The 17,755-nt window shown below is 46.6% G+C and overlaps 2 long non-coding RNA genes across 9 annotated transcripts; one reads left to right on the top strand and one right to left on the bottom strand.

Moving 5' to 3' along the window:
- Nucleotides 1-1,778: 1,778 nt before the first annotated feature.
- LOC148388826 (uncharacterized) lies at nucleotides 1,779-6,654 on the top strand. Of its 4 annotated transcripts, XR_015862319.1 has the most exons (8): nucleotides 1,780-2,029; nucleotides 2,349-2,406; nucleotides 2,487-3,189; nucleotides 3,289-4,273; nucleotides 4,339-5,313; nucleotides 5,395-5,470; nucleotides 5,541-5,570; nucleotides 5,804-6,654. It is a non-coding gene; the product is annotated as an uncharacterized LOC148388826 (long non-coding RNA). The 4 variants fall into 4 exon arrangements; XR_015862320.1 differs by having other exon boundaries at nucleotides 2,487-2,929; nucleotides 3,092-3,189; nucleotides 4,339-5,570; XR_015862318.1 differs by having other exon boundaries at nucleotides 4,339-5,470.
- A 4,621-nt stretch (nucleotides 6,655-11,275) lies between these two features.
- LOC148388825 (uncharacterized) lies at nucleotides 11,276-17,236 on the bottom strand. Of its 5 annotated transcripts, XR_015862280.1 has the most exons (9): nucleotides 17,150-17,236; nucleotides 16,761-16,822; nucleotides 16,653-16,680; nucleotides 16,237-16,355; nucleotides 15,969-16,079; nucleotides 14,641-15,866; nucleotides 13,280-14,575; nucleotides 12,391-13,209; nucleotides 11,276-12,135 (listed from the first exon to the last, which is right to left on the bottom strand). It is a non-coding gene; the product is annotated as an uncharacterized LOC148388825 (long non-coding RNA). The 5 variants fall into 5 exon arrangements; XR_015862281.1 differs by lacking the exons at nucleotides 16,237-16,355; nucleotides 16,653-16,680; nucleotides 16,761-16,822 and having other exon boundaries at nucleotides 17,150-17,195; XR_015862282.1 differs by lacking the exons at nucleotides 16,653-16,680; nucleotides 16,761-16,822; nucleotides 17,150-17,236 and having other exon boundaries at nucleotides 13,280-13,355; nucleotides 13,437-14,575; nucleotides 15,969-16,630.
- Between the last annotated feature and the right edge of the window lie 519 nt (nucleotides 17,237-17,755).

Genomic DNA, 17,755 nt, shown 5'->3' with positions numbered 1-17,755 from the left:
CCCTAACCCTAATCCTAGCTCTAGCGCAAACCCTAACCCTAGCTCCAGCTCTAACCCTAGCACTAACCTTAGCTCTAACCCTAACCCTGGCTCTAACTCTAATCCTAACCCTAGCTCTAACCCTAGCCCTAACCCTAGCTCTAACTCCACCCTTAGGGTTAGAGCTAGCGTTACAGTTAGGAGTAGGGCTAGAGCTAGAGCTAGGGTTAGGGTTAGAGCTAGGGTTAGGGTTAGCGCAAACCCTAACCCTAGCTCTAGCTCTAACCCTAGCTCTAGCTTTAATCCTAACCCTAGCTCCAGCTCTAACCCTAGCACCAACTCTAGCTCTAACCCTAGCACCAACACTAGCTCTAACCCTAACTCTAACCCTAGCTCTAACTCTAATCCTAACTCTAGCCCTAACCCTAGCACTAACTCTAGCTCTAACCCTAACCCTAGCTCTAACTCTAATCCTAACCCTAGCCCTAACCCTAGCCCTAACCCTAGCTCTAACCCTAGCTCTAGCTCCAACTCTAGGGTTAGGGTTAGTGCTAGGGTTAGGGCTAGAGCTAGGGTTAGGATTAGAGCTAGGGTTACGGTTAGAGGTAGGGTTACAGTTAGAGCTAGGGTTAGGGTTAGCTCAAACCCTAAACCTAACCCTAGCTCTAACCCTAGCTCCAGCTCTAACCCTAACCCTAACCCTAGCTCTAACTCTAATCCCAACCCTAGCCCTAACCCTAGCTCTAACCCTAGCTCTAACCCTAGCTCTAACCCTAGCCCTAGCTCCAACCCTAGATCTAACACTAGCTCTAACCCTAACCCTAGCTCTAATGCTAACCCTAGCACTAGCTCTAAACTTAACCCCAGCTCCAGCTCTATTCCTAACCCTAGCTCTAGCTCTAGCCCTAACCCTAACCCTAGCTCTAGCTTTAACCCTAACCCTAGCTCCAGCTCTAACCCTAGCACTAACACTAGCTCTAACCCTAGCCCTAACTCTAACCCTAACCCTAGCTCTAACCCAAACCCTAGCTCTAACCCTAACCCTAGCACTAACTCTAATCCTTACCCTAACCCTAGCCCTAGCTCTAACCCTAGCCCTAACCCTAACTCTAGCTCTAACCCTAGCTCTAATGCTAACCCTAGCACTAGCTCTAAACTTAACCCTAGCTCCAGCTCTTACCCTAACCTTAGTCCTAACCCTAACCCTCGCTGTAGCCCCTTACCATAGCTTTAACCCTAACCCTAGGTCTAAACCTAAGCCTAAACCTAACCCTAGCTCTAATCCTAACTGAAGCTCAAACCTAACCTGGCTTTAGCGAGGTGTATGGTTATATTGGGCAGCAATATAATGCAACTGTGTTGTAAATTTTTTATGATAAAATTTTTAGGTCCCACTGAGATTCGAATCCGGGTTGTTGGGGTGAGAGCCCAGAGCACTAACCACTACACTATGCAAATTGTAAACAAGGACCATGTGAAAATGAGGTCATTGCATATGTCGGCATTTTTTTTTTTCAAACACAAACACATTCGGTGTAATAACACCATCAACTACAAGCCAATAAATACAAAATTAAAATATCAATGTCGGCTTAACGTGTGTTGGGTGGCAATGGCATAGCAGCAATGCTGTCTGTCACTCACTCGTGAATCTACGCGAACGACCAATCAGCAGCGCCAGCGAGGGTTAGATGGAGGAGGGACTTTACGAATCACTGACGTAATTTCCCGTCTCGGGAGGGGGGGGAATTCGTTGAACGATTCGTTTGAACGAATCGTTTGAGTGAACCTGATTCTAAAGATTCGTTCACCTAAGTGAACTGGAATGCACATCACTCGTCCGAAGCAACCCTTTCCACAGTAGTCACCTTGACAGGCGACCACCCGGTGGCGTCAGTGTGCTGAGCGCCGTTGGACGATCAGGAGAAGAAGATTTGAATTGACGGCTGTGACGTCAGGGCTTTAGGTAATTTGAAGACAGGTGTGCTCAAGGGGAGTTATCATATGCAGGTGCCACCGAGCGCGTGGCGGCGGGCGGACGGTTTCTCAGGTAAGCTAGCACGCTAGCAAATGTTTGTCGTCTCCTGCCGTTTTTCACGACGGACGCCGTGTTGGTTGCACGATTTCCGCGCTCAAGGGTTGTTCTCAAATGCAGGTGCCACCGAGCGCGTGGCATTTCTCAGGCAAGGGAGCAAATGTTTGTCGTTTCTTGCCGTCTCTCCCGACGGACGCCATGTTTGTTTGTCGGAGGATTTTCACACGGCGACTGTAGGCGTCGAAGTTAACTGGAGAGCGCAAGGAGAGTTTTCACATCGGCCGCAAAATTTGTTGCCTTTTCTCACAAGCCTTTTTAATTTTGTTTGTCGCAGGATTGTCGTACTCCCGTGACTCTGCAACGTCACGTCCACCGCGACGGTGGGACTGGAGGTAAATTGTAGGCCGCAGCCAATTTAGCCCGTGAGCAAATGTTTGCAGTTTCTTACGATGCCATTGATTATTTCTTGCAGGATTTTCGCTGTCTAGGGAGTGCTTGAGGTTTGGGCACGGCACGCCACAATCGACTTTGCGTCGCGTCGTTGCGCGTTTTGGTGGTATTTTAAATGTCTTTCGCGGTTGTTTTCTTTTTAATGCTGGCCAGCATTTTTTCATTCGTTTGTTTGTAGAAGGTTCATAAATGAAGCGGCCGATAGGCGCGTTTCTGACTATAGGAAATGTTAGTTTGACTCTAGTCAACTAAACATTTTTTTAATTAATTTATATTATGCGTGTGCCATTTCCGTGTTATGCAAACTGATAAATGTAACGAATTTGTTACGTCATGTCCAAATCAGAGCAAATCCATTCAAAGATGGCGACCGCCCGCTCTCGTTCTGTTACGCAACAAACATTTGCGCGGGTTATTTTCTCCCGTTTTGGACGCCGCCAACCTAGATCATCTGTCCAATGTGAGGTGAGTTGATGAATGATGAAATGAAAACATGAATTATAATCCTGAATAAATATTATAATTTAATACAATATAATATATTTTTTCAACTGCAAAACTCTACTTAGTATGTATAAAATTAAAATATCTATTTTTGTTGCAATAATTTCTGTTTGTCTTTTGTAGCACAAGAAAAGGCTGCCAAGCCAGCATCCTTCTATACAAAGCAAGCAGGAGGCTCTTAAGGAGCTATTTCAGTGATGCTGAGGACACTGAGAAATCAGGTGAAAACCTGTTTTTGTCAAGATTCAGCTTCCCAACACACAATGGTTGTCGAGTTTTAGCTTCCAGCAAACAATTAATGACTGTCTGTGTTATTGTAGGCTGCAAGAGGATTCCATATGAAAAGGCACAATGGCCTAGCCAAAGGAGCAATGGCCTAGCCAAAGGAGCAATGGCCTAGCCAAAGGAGCAATGGCCTAGCCAAAGGAGCAATGGCCTAGCCAAAGGAGCAATGGCCTATCCAAAGGAGCAATGGCCTAGCCAAAGCAGCAATGGCTTATCCAAAGGAGCAATGCCATATCAAGTCAAGAATCAAGCAGCACGCTGCAAAAGTCAACATGTGCGGATCATGTGCCCAGGAGGGGGCAGTGTGGTTGCCTTTGGTTATGGGTGCACGACGGAAAGGTTGCAGGTGTGGACAGTGTTTGGGGGTCTGACGGTTGGTCTTGCTTAAGAGGTTGTGGCTTATCTGAATCCAGCGGTGTCTTGTGCTTGGTTGCCATTGACGGCTCACTTGGGGGAGGACGTGGTGACTTGGATGGAGACAAAACTGAACTTTGACGCGGAGCCCAATGTCCAAGCTTGCCATATGACTTGTACCATTTTGTCTTTTTCTAACCTGCCACTGTCGTGCTTGCTGCCTTCTTTGTCCTCCCCCATCGGTGTAGGGCGGCGTCGGAGCGAGCCGATGCCGAATGTCCAATTTTGCAATTTGACTTGTACCATTTTGTCTTTTTCTAACCTGCCACTGTTGCACTTCATCTAACCCTAACTTACCACCACTGTGGTACTTGCGTTCTTTGTTCTCCCCTAGGTGTAGGACAGACAGCATTGGAGCGAGACTGTAACATTTTGTCTTTTCTAACCTACCACTGTTGTGCTTGATCTAAGCTGTGTGTCCTTTGTTCTCTAGGTGTAGGGGGCGGTGTTTGGGCGAGCCGGTCCACGAGGAAGACGTAATGATGCGAGCAGCGCCCAACTCATTGCATGTTCTGCCATTTGCAGGCCGGACGCAAAAGGGGGGGGGGCGCACGGCCCGATCCGACCCGGCGACGGTCACCAATAGTAGCTAGCCGCTGTGATCAAGTAAGCAAGTGACCGACAACTTGGGGTGCTCTTTGAGTTTCTAACATTTGTTTCTGTTTCTGCAGATGGCGACCGGGATGTGACCCTGATCTGATCAGAGGTGAACGGACCGCTGTGGCATCGCTCTGAAGTCGCCGAGTTTTGAGGGAGACCCGCTTCCCTGGAGGCGTCGACCTGCGCAGCTTTAACGTGTGAAATGGATTTTCTTTTTTTTTCTTTTTTTTTTTTTAAATTACACCAGCGGTGTCCCAATGTCTGCTTGAGGGCTGCATACTGAAACAAATTCAGAATTCTTTGACGCAAATTCATCCAATCAATCACGAAATGTTGCCATTGATATTTTGTGCTACAAAGCAGCGTTGCGTTCATTCGTGTGGTGTGTTGATCAAGTTGCCCCGAGGCTGCCATTTGGACACCAGTGGTGACGTGTGTAGGGCTGCACGTGTATTGGAAAACTGCCATATGGTGGTCTAGGTCATTGACATGTTTTCTTGCCTAACTATTTGTAATGAGTTAAGACAATAAGTCATTGATGTAAGTTAAAGTTAAGTCATCTAACTGATCTCATTGCGATCAAATAGTTAACCTCCATCCAAGAATTTTGCACAACTTGTCTGAATGCAGTGGTCTGGCCCAATACTGCCATATCATTGATTTTCCAAAATGTTGTGCAGCCCTCATTGAGTGCCAAACGCGCAGCGACCGCGCAGCGACTGCAAGCGCAAGCGACGGCAAGCGCAAGCGACCGCGCAGCGACGGCAAGCGCAAGCGACTGCGCAAGCGACGGCAAGCGCAAGCGACGGCAAGCGCAAGCGACGGCAAGCGCAAGCGACGGCAAGCGCAAGCGACGGCGCAGCGAGACTTTTGTGCTTGTCTTGCAAGGTGGAAGAGTCGATGTATGAAACGAAGAGCCGGTGGAGGGAGGCCACCAGACCTGCGATTGGTGAGCGGGTTGCAAAGGAAGGAATCACCCAAAGAGAGCAGTCGCCAAGTGTTGAAGAGGAGCCTGATGCATGACTGGCCAAGGCTGGCCAGAGGCGGTGACATGGCAATCCAATCTGCAAGCGTAGTGTACACACTTGTTGGTTTTAATTTGCTTTCCTTATTTTTCTGCCTTTCAGCTGGCAGCGGATGGGGCGAGCGCCAGCCTGCACTGAGAGGGACTTGGCTGCACCCACAAGACCAGGGAGGGGGCAGGTAATGAGTACGTTGACAAGAGTGAGCCGCATCCAACTGAGTGCCGTTTGTCTTTTCGCACTTGTGCGAGGCGGAAGACGAGTCCAACACCGGCCAGAGGGTAATAATAAAAAACTTTATTTGTAGAGCACCTTTCATACAAGAAATGCAGCTCAAAGCACTTTACAACAAAGTAAGAAATTACAAGCATTGAATTATTCATATAGGAACATAAAAAGAAAACAAAAACATTCATGTATGCATACGCAATTAATAAAGGGAGCTTAAAATAGGTAATGAGTACGTCCACAGAAGTGAACCGCATGCAACAGAGTGCCGTTTTTCTTTTTGCAGTGGCACGAGGCGGCGGATGAGTCCAAACGTCGAATACCGGCCGGGGGGAGCCAACCTTCGCCCGTGATGAGCGGCCGACACGAGACGGACGGGTGCGCATGCGGCGAGGGGAAAGCGCCCAGCCAGCATTTAAGGAGAGTATGACTTTGTTTTTTTTCTTTTGTCCTTTCTTTCCTTCCCTACCTCCCACCACTTTTTCACTGGGTGTGCACACTGGCTATCTGCATGATGCCTTTCTTTCTCAGCGCGGCGTCATTTTGCAATATTTTACTGTTGTTTTTTTAATCATGAAATGAACTGTTTGTACTGTAATTGTGTGTACCACTGAACTGCAATTAAACTGTGAACTGAATTCAAGTGGTCCATTTTAAACATTGGCATTGGCAGTCTATCGTGCATACAAACTGGAATCATTTGAGACATTCTCAATGACAAGACAATTGTCAAGTTAGGCTGAAACAAAATTGACTTGTTAAATATGCAGTGTCAGGCTTTTTATTTATTTTTTTAACTACACAAAGAAAAGCTGGATGCATTATAAATTGTTGGCAAAAGCCAAGTAGCCAGACACCCATAGATGCAAACGACAAATGTACAAACGGTCTGTTGTGATCAGTAAGTCATCTTTGGCAACCCTGCTTTAAAATGGCCACCGAACTCAGAATCTTGCAGAATGTTGGTACATTTTTCTGTACGAGTAAAAGCTGTTATTTGAATCTAGTCAGCCGTTTTTTGGTTTGTTTTAAATCGTCATGCATCATGTGGGCGTTCTTGTGAATAAAATCAACAGTGGTGTGTTTGCTTCCTGTTGGTGGTCTTGTAAATAAAGTCAACTTTGGTGTCAGTCTTCATTGGCGATGGGCCTCAATCGATGGTGCATCTCTTGAATGTGAAACTTATTGCATGTTTTGTTACAGGGCTTGATGTCTTCATTGGCTGTCTAAGAAAGAAAAAAGGCTGTTGCTGTCCAGTCCAGGTTGCTGCTAAAGTCAATTGAATTTATAAGCATAGCGTGTAACTTCCAGGACCTTAGCTTTCGATTCAAAGCAGAGTTGCGTAACCACACGGCCAGCCTCGGTACATGTACGGGGTGGTACCACCCAGTTCAGAGTAAAGTAAAGGCCGGAGTGTTCTTATTCATACCGGCATCCTTATGAAATTGACCATATCAGAAAGGCTAGATGAATTCCAAGTGCTGCCACCGAGTAGCAGCATATTTGCCTAAACCTGTCTGATGCTGGGTCAATGCGATGCACCTTTCGTTATTTTGCCCAAAACAACCTAAGAAATAAAGTACTGCCGTTATCTCGCCAGTGTGCATGTGTGTTAAAAGTACAAAACAAACTCATTTGCATGTTCGACGTCTAAACCACATGCTAGATATTTGCCTCAACCTGTCTGATGCTCTATTTAACTGTATGCGATAATTTCTAACAATTTTAATCATTTCAATTTTTAAGTACATTACAAATGAAAGGCGCCCCAATTAGACAGCTGGGTCAATGTGACCCGTCTTTTGCGGTTTGTTCTGCCCAAAGCAACCTAACAAATGCACATAAGTACTGCAGCTATCTCGCCAATGTGCGTGTCTCTAAAATGTACAAAGCAAGCAAATTCATTTGCATAATAAACTTCCAAACCACATGCTAAAAAGACTCTTCTGTAGCTTGCTAAGATTTGCCAATTTGAGCAATGCCGTATCCGAACCCGAGGCTGGGGGTTGCCCGTCCATGTGCCTAATCGCTCGGGGATTGATACATCAGCAATGTCAAGTCAAGTTTATTTGTATAGCCCTAAATCACAAACAGTCTCAAAGGGCTTCACATAGACAAAAATTGACAATTATTCTCAAAGCATCCCCTGATCTTAAGCCCCCAATGCGTCTTTCTAGGTCTCCTCATGTCCTCAGCACTGCAAACTTTTGTGCCGGTACACCATATGAAGTAAATGGCGGAATATGTTTTTTTTTTTACACCTCTAATGTGTATCAAGCATACCAGATGGTGTTTTAGAACAGCCTAGAATATTAAGTTACAAAAAATAAAAAAAAAAACTTACTAAAGTTTTAAAAAGTTATTGATTATATATTTGCTCCAAGGAGGGAGTATTGACAAACGTCACCTCCTTCATAGTCTGCGCATTGTTGTGTGCTTCGCAGCGCGGTGTAGACAGTGGGGGGGGGGGGGGGGGGGGGCGCAGGCGGCACGGGGAGCAGGCAGCAGGGGGCGCAGGCGGCGCAGGCAGCAGGGGTGGGGAATCGAACCCTGGATCTCAGGTGTCCGAGCGCAGCGACGGAGCCACTCGCCAAGCGTGGCGAGCTCGGCAGTGACCCCGCTTTCACTTCGAGTCATTCTTATACGTTCAGTATTGCCCTCCGCGCGCGCTGGGTAAGTACAAAAGAGAACTGGCGGCCGCCAATTTTCGTGTCGCACTGGCCGACCGGTTAGTGACACGGCCTCATGCCCCGTACATCCCTGGTTCGATCCCAGTGGTGGGAACTTTCTCCGGCCCACTTTTGTGAGCGTCTGAATACATGCATATAGGTTGCATGTCGACGCATTTATTTATGTATGAACACCCAGTGTGGCCCCGCCCGCAAGTGGGCGGGGCGATGCAGCTGGCCCCGCCCCGATCGAAATGGCCCCGCCCCTGGCCCCGCCCCCTGCCCCACAAAAAGACAGTAGGGTAGGGGGCGGGGAAGCCACGCCCCCTGCCCTACAAAAAGACAGTAGGGTAGGGGGCGGGGCAAGCCCCGCCCCCTGCCCTACAAGAAGACAGTAGGGTAGGGGGCGGGGCAAGCCCCGCCCCCTACCCCATCAAAAGACAATTAAAAGTGTATTGAAAGACAGTAGGGTAGGGGGCGGGGCTTCGCCCCGCCCCCTACCCTACTGTCTTTATATACAGTATATATTTATATATATATATATACTGTATATATATACTGTATATATATATATATATATATATATATATATATATATATATACGTATATATATACAGTATATATATACAGTATATATGTACACAGTATATATATATACAGTATATATATATATATATATATATATATATATATATATATATATATATATATATATATATATACAGTATATATATATATATATATATACTGTATATATATACTGTATATATATACATATATATATACTGTATATATAGTATATATATATACAGTATATATATATATATATATATATATATATACAGTATATATATATATACAGTATATATACTGTATATATATACATATATATATATACTGTATATATATATATATATATATATATATATATATATATATATATATATATATATATATATATATATATATACTGTATATATGTATATATACTGTATATATATATATATATATACATATATATACTGTATATATATACAGTATATATATATATATAAATATATACTGTATATAAAGACAGTAGGGTAGGGGGCGGGGCGAAGCCCCGCCCCCTACCCTACTGTCTTTCAATACACTTTTAATTGTCTTTTGATGGGGTAGGGGGCGGGGCTTGCCCCGCCCCCTACCCTACTGTCTTCTTGTAGGGCAGGGGGCGGGGCTTGCCCCGCCCCCTACCCTACTGTTTTCTTGTAGGGCAGGGGGCGTGGCTTCCCCGCCCCCTACCCTAATGTCTTTTTGTAGGGCAGGGGGCGGGGCCAGGGGCGGGGCCAGCTGCATCGCCCCGCCCACTTGCGGGCGGGGCCACACTGGGTGTTCATACATAAATAAATGCGTCGACATGCAACCTATATGCATATATTCAGACGCTCACAAAAGTGGGCCGGAGAAAGTTCCCACCACTGGGATCGAACCAGGGATGTACGGGGCATGAGGCCGTGTCACTAACCGGTCGGCCAGTGCGACACGAAAATTGGCGGCCGCCAGTTCTCTTTTGTACTTACCCAGCGCGCGCGGAGTGCAATACTGAACGTATAAGAATGACTCGAAGTGAAAGCGGGGTCACTGCCGAGCTCGCCACGCTTGGCGAGTGGCTCCGTCGCTGCGCTCGGACACCTGAGATCCAGGGTTCGATTCCCCACCCCTGCTGCCTGCGCCGCCTGCGCCCCCTGCTGCCTGCTCCCCGTGCCGCCTGCGCCCCCCCCCCCCCCCACTGTCTACACCGCGCTGCGAAGCACACAACAATGCGCAGACTATGAAGGAGGTGACGTTTGTCAATACTCCCTCCTTGGAGCAAATATATAATCAATAACTTTTTAAAACTTTAGTAAGTTTTTTTTTTTATTTTTTGTAACTTAATATTCTAGGCTGTTCTAAAACACCATCTGGTATGCTTGATACACATTAGAGGTGTAAAAAAAAAAACATATTCCGCCATTTACTTCATATGGTGTACCGGCACAAAAGTTTGCAGTGCTGAGGACATGAGGAGACCTAGAAAGACGCATTGGGGGCTTAAGATCAGGGGATGCTTTGAGAATAATTGTCAATTTTTGTCTATGTGAAGCCCTTTGAGACTGTTTGTGATTTAGGGCTATACAAATAAACTTGACTTGACATTGCTGATGTATCAATCCCCGAGCGATTAGGCACATGGACGGGCAACCCCCAGCCTCGGGTTCGGATACGGCATTGCTCAAATTGGCAAATCTTAGCAAGCTACAGAAGAGTCTTTTTAGCATGTGGTTTGGAAGTTTATTATGCAAATGAATTTGCTTGCTTTGTACATTTTAGAGACACGCACATTGGCGAGATAGCTGCAGTACTTATGTGCATTTGTTAGGTTGCTTTGGGCAGAACAAACCGCAAAAGACGGGTCACATTGACCCAGCTGTCTAATTGGGGCGCCTTTCATTTGTAATGTACTTAAAAATTGAAATGATTAAAATTGTTAGAAATTATCGCATACAGTTAAATAGAGCATCAGACAGGTTGAGGCAAATATCTAGCATGTGGTTTAGACGTCGAACATGCAAATGAGTTTGTTTTGTACTTTTAACACACATGCACACTGGCGAGATAACGGCAGTACTTTATTTCTTAGGTTGTTTTGGGCAAAATAACGAAAGGTGCATCGCATTGACCCAGCATCAGACAGGTTTAGGCAAATATGCTGCTACTCGGTGGCAGCACTTGGAATTCATCTAGCCTTTCTGATATGGTCAATTTCATAAGGATGCCGGTATGAATAAGAACACTCCGGCCTTTACTTTACTCTGAACTGGGTGGTACCACCCCGTACATGTACCGAGGCTGGCCGTGTGGTTACGCAACTCTGCTTTGAATCGAAAGCTAAGGTCCTGGAAGTTACACGCTATGCTTATAAATTCAATTGACTTTAGCAGCAACCTGGACTGGACAGCAACAGCCTTTTTTCTTTCTTAGTCAGACAGCCAATGAAGACATCAAGCCCTGTAACAAAACATGCAATAAGTTTCACATTCAAGAGATACACCATCGATTGAGGCCCATCGCCAATGAAGACTGACACCAAAGTTGACTTTATTTACAAGACCACCAACAGGAAGCAAACACACCACTGTTGATTTTATTCACAAGAACGCCCACATGATGCATGACGATTCAAAACAAACCAAAAAATGGCTGACTAGATTCAAATAACAGCTTTTACTCGTACAGAAAAATGTACCAACATTCTGCAAGATTCTGAGTTCGGTGGCCATTTTAAAGCAGGGTTGCCAAAGATGACTTACTGATCGCAACAGACACCGTTTGTACACTTGTCGTTTGCATCTATGGGTGTCTGGCTACTTGGCTTTTGTCAACAATTTAGAATGCATCCAGCTTTTCTTTGTGTAGTTAAAAAAATAAAAAGTTTGACACTGCATGTTTAACAAGTCAATTTTTGTTTCAGCCTAACTTTACAATTGTCTTGTCATTGAGAATGTCTCAAATGATTCCAGTTTGTATGTACGATAGACTGCCAATGCCAATGTTTAAAATGGACCACTTGAATTCAGTTTAGTTTAATTGCAGTTCAGTGGTACACACACAATTACAGTACAAACAGTTCATTTCATGATTAAAAAAACAACAGTAAAACAATATTGCAAAATGACGCCGCGCTGAGAAAGAAAGGCATCATGCAGATAGCCAGTGTGCACACCCAGTGAAAAAGTGGAGAGAGGGAGGGAAAGAAAGAAAGGACAAAAGAAAAAAACAGTCATACTCTCCTTAAATGCTGGCTGGGCGCTTTGCCCTCGCCGGATCCGCACCTGTCCGTCTCGTGTCGGCCGCTCATCACGGGCGAAGGTCGGCCCCTCCCCGCCCGGCCGATATTCGACGTTTGGACTCATCCTCCGCCTCGTGCCACTGCAAAAAGAAAAACGGCACTCTGTTGCATGCGGTTCACTTCTGTGGACGTACTCATTACCTGTCTATTAAAGCTTGCTCTCATTTTAAGCTCCCTTTATTAATTGCGTATGCATACATGAATGTTTTTGTTTTCTTTTTATGTCGGTTCCTATATGAAGAATTCAATGCTTAATTTCTTTCTTTGTTGTAAAGTGCTTTGAGCTGCATTTCTTGTATGAAAGGTGCTCTACAAATAAAGTTTTTTATTATTACCCTCTGGTCTCGCGGTCCTGTCCAGTCCCTCTCTGTGCAGGCACTCGTCCGATCCACTGCCCCAGCAATCCTGAAAGGCAGACAGACACATTGTGGTGGTTTTGGCAAGGGGAAAAATTCCACTAGCACCCCCACCCAACCTTGACTAAGGTAAGTTTGAATCAGGTAACTAGCGGCACGCACAGGCTGGCGCATGTCTCATACGGCCCTCCCGCATTGGAGCGATCCGGGTTATGAAATGTTTAACCCCTTACAAAGAGGGAGGGAGGGAAAGAGCTAGAGGAGATGAGAAGAGGCTTTGGTGCGCACTTAAGCGCAACCGGCCAGTTCCCCCTGAGTAGAGCTGGCTTGGCCCCGAGAGAAAAAAAAATAGGAAAACGTGACGTCACTGAGAGCGTCACGGAGAATCTCCTCGTCCTCGACACCGTCGACGACACTGGGACCCAGTCTGGCAGACATTATACCCTGGTATTCCACAAAGGGCAAGGTATAGCCACGTTCCACCCTGAGTGCACCAGGCCATGCAGGTACTGCCGGGCGCATTGGAGAAAGAGAGCAAGAGAGAGAGAGGGGGGGGAGGAAGGGAGGGAGGGGGTGTCTACTTTGCCAATTTGTATCTAGAGGGTCACAGCAACCCAAATGCCCGTGCGTGCTACTAGTTACCCTATTCAAACAGACAGGGGTAGGGAAAGCACAAAAGAAAAAAAGTCATACTCCCCCGAACCGCTGGCTGCATCTGCACCCATCAGTCTCGTGTGGGCCGCTCGTCACGGGCCAAGGTCCGGGTCTGCTCCGGCCGGTGTTGGACTCGTCTTCCGCCTCGCACAAGTGCGAAAAGACAAACGGCACTCAGTTGGATGCGGCTCACTCTTGTCAACGTACTCATTACCTGCCCCCTCCCTGGTCTTGTGGGTGCAGCCCAGTCCCTCTCAGTGCAGGCTGGCGCTCGCCCCATCCGCTGCCAGCTGAAAGGCAGAAAAATAAGGAAATCAAATTAAAACCAACAAGTGTGTACACTACGCTTGCAGATTGGATTGCCATGTCACCGCCTCTGGCCAGCCTTGGCCAGTCATGCATCAGGCTCCTCTTCAACACTTGGCGACTGCTCTCTTTGGGTGATTCCTTCCTTTGCAACCCGCTCACCAATCGCAGGTCTGGTGGCCTCCCTCCACCGGCTCTTCGTTTCATACATCGACTCTTCCACCTTGCAAGACAAGCACAAAAGTCTCGCTGCGCCGTCGCTTGCGCTTGCCGTCGCTTGCGCTTGCCGTCGCTTGCGCTTGCCGTCGCTTGCGCTTGCCGTCGCTTGCGCTTGCCGTCGCTTGCGCTTGCCGTCGCTTGCGCTTGCCGTCGCTTGCGCTTGCCGTCGCTTGCGCTTGCCGTCGCTTGCGCTTGCCGTCGCTTGCGCTTGCCGTCGCTTGCGCAGTCGCTTGCGCTTGCCGTCGCTTGCGCAGTCGCTTGCGCAGTCGCTTGCGCTTGCCGTCGCTGCGCGGTCGCTTGCGCTTGCCGTCGCTTGTGCTTGCAGTCGCTGCGCGGTCGCTGCGCGGTCGCTGCGCGTTTGGCACTCAATGAGGGCTGCACAACATTTTGGAAAATCAATGATATGGCAGTATTGGGCCAGACCACTGCATTCAGACAAGTTGTGCAAAATTCTTGGATGGAGGTTAACTATTTGATCGCAATGAGATCAGTTAGATGACTTAACTTTAACTTACATCAATGACTTATTGTCTTAACTCATTACAAATAGTTAGGCAAGTAAACATGTCAATGACCTAGACCACCATATGGCAGTTTTCCAATACACGTGCAGCCCTACACACGTCACCACTGGTGTCCAAATGGCAGCCTCGGGGCAACTTGATCAACACACCACACGAATGAACGCAACGCTGCTTTGTAGCACAAAATATCAATGGCAACATTTCGTGATTGATTGGATGAATTTGCGTCAAAGAATTCTGAATTTGTTTCAGTATGCAGCCCTCAAGCAGACATTGGGACACCGCTGGTGTAATTTAAAAAAAAAAAAAAGAAAAAAAAAGAAAATCCATTTCACACGTTAAAGCTGCGCAGGTCGACGCCTCCAGGGAAGCGGGTCTCCCTCAAAACTCGGCGACTTCAGAGCGATGCCACAGCGGTCCGTTCACCTCTGATCAGATCAGGGTCACATCCCGGTCGCCATCTGCAGAAACAGAAACAAATGTTAGAAACTCAAAGAGCACCCCAAGTTGTCGGTCACTTGCTTACTTGATCACAGCGGCTAGCTACTATTGGTGACCGTCGCCGGGTCGGATCGGGCCGTGCGCCCCCCCCCCTTTTGCGTCCGGCCTGCAAATGGCAGAACATGCAATGAGTTGGGCGCTGCTCGCATCATTACGTCTTCCTCGTGGACCGGCTCGCCCAAACACCGCCCCCTACACCTAGAGAACAAAGGACACACAGCTTAGATCAAGCACAACAGTGGTAGGTTAGAAAAAGACAAAATGTTACAGTCTCGCTCCAATGCTGTCTGTCCTACACCTAGGGGAGAACAAAGAACGCAAGTACCACAGTGGTGGTAAGTTAGGGTTAGATGAAGTGCAACAGTGGCAGGTTAGAAAAAGACAAAATGGTACAAGTCAAATTGCAAAATTGGACATTCGGGATCGGCTCGCTCCGACGCCGCCCTACACCGATGGGGGAGGACAAAGAAGGCAGCAAGCACGACAGTGGCAGGTTAGAAAAAGACAAAATGGTACAAGTCATATGGCAAGCTTGGACATTGGGCTCCGCGTCAAAGTTCAGTTTTGTCTCCATCCAAGTCACCACGTCCTCCCCCAAGTGAGCCGTCAATGGCAACCAAGCACAAGACACCGCTGGATCCAGATAAGCCACAACCTCTTAAGCAAGACCAACCGTCAGACCCCCAAACACTGTCCACACCTGCAACCTTTCCGTCGTGCACCCATAACCAAAGGCAACCACACTGACCCCTCCTGGGTACATGATCCGCACATGTTGACTTTTGCAGCGTGCTGCTTGATTCTTGACTTGATATAGCATTGCTCTTTTGGATATGGCATTGCTCCTATGGATAGGCCATTGCTCCTTTGGATAGGCCATTGCTCCTTTGGATAGGCCATTGCTCCTTTGGATAGGCCATTGCTCCTTTGGGTAGGCCATTGCTCCTTTGGGTAGGCCATTGCTCCTTTGGGTAGGCCATTGCTCCTTTGGGTAGGCCATTGCTCCTTTGGATAGGCCATTGCTCCTTTGGACAGGCCATTGCTCCTTTGGATAGGCCATTGCTCCTTTGGATAGGCCATTGCTCCTTTGGATAGGCCATTGCGCCTTTGGATAGGCCATTGCTCCTTTGGATAGGCCATTGCTCCTTTGGATAGGCCATTGCTCCTTTGGATAGGCCATTGCGCCTTTGGATAGGCCATTGCGGCTTTTCATATGGAATTATACTTTTCCCATTCGGCTCCTCTTGCAGCCTACAATAACACACAGACAGTCATTAATGGTGTGCTGGGAAGCTAAAACTCGACAGCCATTGTGTGTTGGGAAGCTGAAACTTGACAAAAACAGGTTTTCACCTGATTTAGGACTGCTCTTCCTCAATGTCCTCAGCATCACTGAAATAGCTCCTCAAGAGCCTCCTGCTTGCTTTGTATAGAAGGATGCTGGCTGGGCAGCCTTTTCTAGTGCTACAAAAGACAAAGAAATTATTGCAACAAAAATAGATATTTTAATTTTATACATACTAAGTAGAGTTTTGCAGTTGAAAAAATATATATTGTAGTAAATTATAATATTTATTCAGGATTATAATTCATGTTTTCATTTCATCATTCATCAACTCACCTCACATTGGACAGATGATCTAGGTTGGCGGCGTCCAAAACGGGAGAAAATAACCCGCGCAAATGTTTGTTGCGTAATGGAACGAGAGCGGACGGGCGCCATCTTTGAATGGATTTGCTCTGATTTGGACATGACGTAACAAATTCGTTACATTTATCAGTTTGCATAACACGGAAATGGCACACGCATAATATAAAATAATAAAAAAATGGTTTAGTTGACTAGAGTCAAACTAACATTTCCTATAGTCAGACAAACACGCGCTTATCGGCGGCGTCATTTACGAAACTTCTACAAACAAACGAATGAAAAAATGCTGGCCGGCATTAAAAATAAAAACGCGAAAGACATTTAAAATACCACCAAAACGCGCAACGACGCGACGCAAAGTTGATTGTGGCGTGCCGTGCCCAAACCTCAAGCACTCCCTAGACAGCGAAAATCCTGCAAGAAATAATCAATGGCATCGTAAGAAACTGCAAACATTTGCTCACGGGCTAAATTGGCTGCGGCCTACAATTTACCTCCAGTCCCACCTCCAGTCGCGGTGGACATGACGTTGCAGAGTCACGGGAGTATGACAATCCTGCGACAAACAAAATAAAAAAGACTTGTGAGAAAAGGCAACAAACTACACATTTTGGGGCCGATGTGAAAACTCTCCTTGCGCTCTCCAGTTAACTTCGGCGCCTACAGTCGCCGTGTAAAAATTCTCCGACAAACAAACATGGCGTCCGTCGTGAGAGACGGCAAGAAACGACAAACATTTGCTCCCTTACCTGAGAAAATGCCACGCGCTCGGTGGCACCTGCATTTGAGAACAACCCTTGAGCGCGGAAATCGTGCAACCAACACGGCGTCCGTCGTGAAAAACGGCAGGAGACGACAAACATTTGCTAGCGTGCTAGCTTACCTGAGAAACCGTCCGCCCGCCGCCACGCGCTCGGTGGCACCTGCATATGATAACTCCCCTTGAGCACACCTGTCTTCAATTTACCTAAAGCCCTGACGTCACATCCGTTAATTCAAATCTTCTTCTCCTGATCGTCCAACGGCGCTCGGCACACTGACGCCACCACGTGGTCACCTGTCATGGTGACTACTGTGGAAAAGGATGCTTCGGACTATCCGTTGAAACTTTGAACACCGAACATGTTTGGATGGATTATGGACATGTTCCATCATGGATACCCTATCAATATGACCAAATCTCCTTTTGTTCCCGAGCAGGCTCTGGTTGAGTGGTTAACGCCATTGCCTTCAATCAAATGAAAATATTTGTATTGATAGTTCATCCTAAAATGAATTGTTCTTGCAAAAATTCTCAGTGCTACAGTAAATAATAGTAACAATAACCTTTGTGGCGCTTGTTCCATGGTGCAGTTTCGTGTCTCGACAGCAGGTAGTACTGCTGCTCCATCAAAAGACACAAAATAAAATGAGCACGTTTAAAAAAAAAAAAAAACTTACATGGTCATTAAAAAAAAAGCCGTACTACACAAGGTCATTGAAAGCAAAA

This window comes from Syngnathus floridae, chromosome 13 (assembly GCF_059516105.1).
Source record: "Syngnathus floridae isolate MCC-2025c chromosome 13, RoL_Sflo_1.0, whole genome shotgun sequence".
Classification (NCBI taxonomy): Eukaryota; Metazoa; Chordata; class Actinopteri; order Syngnathiformes; family Syngnathidae; genus Syngnathus; species Syngnathus floridae.
The sequence above is the reverse complement of the archived record's forward strand: the minus strand, read 5'-3'. Positions and strand labels throughout refer to the sequence as shown.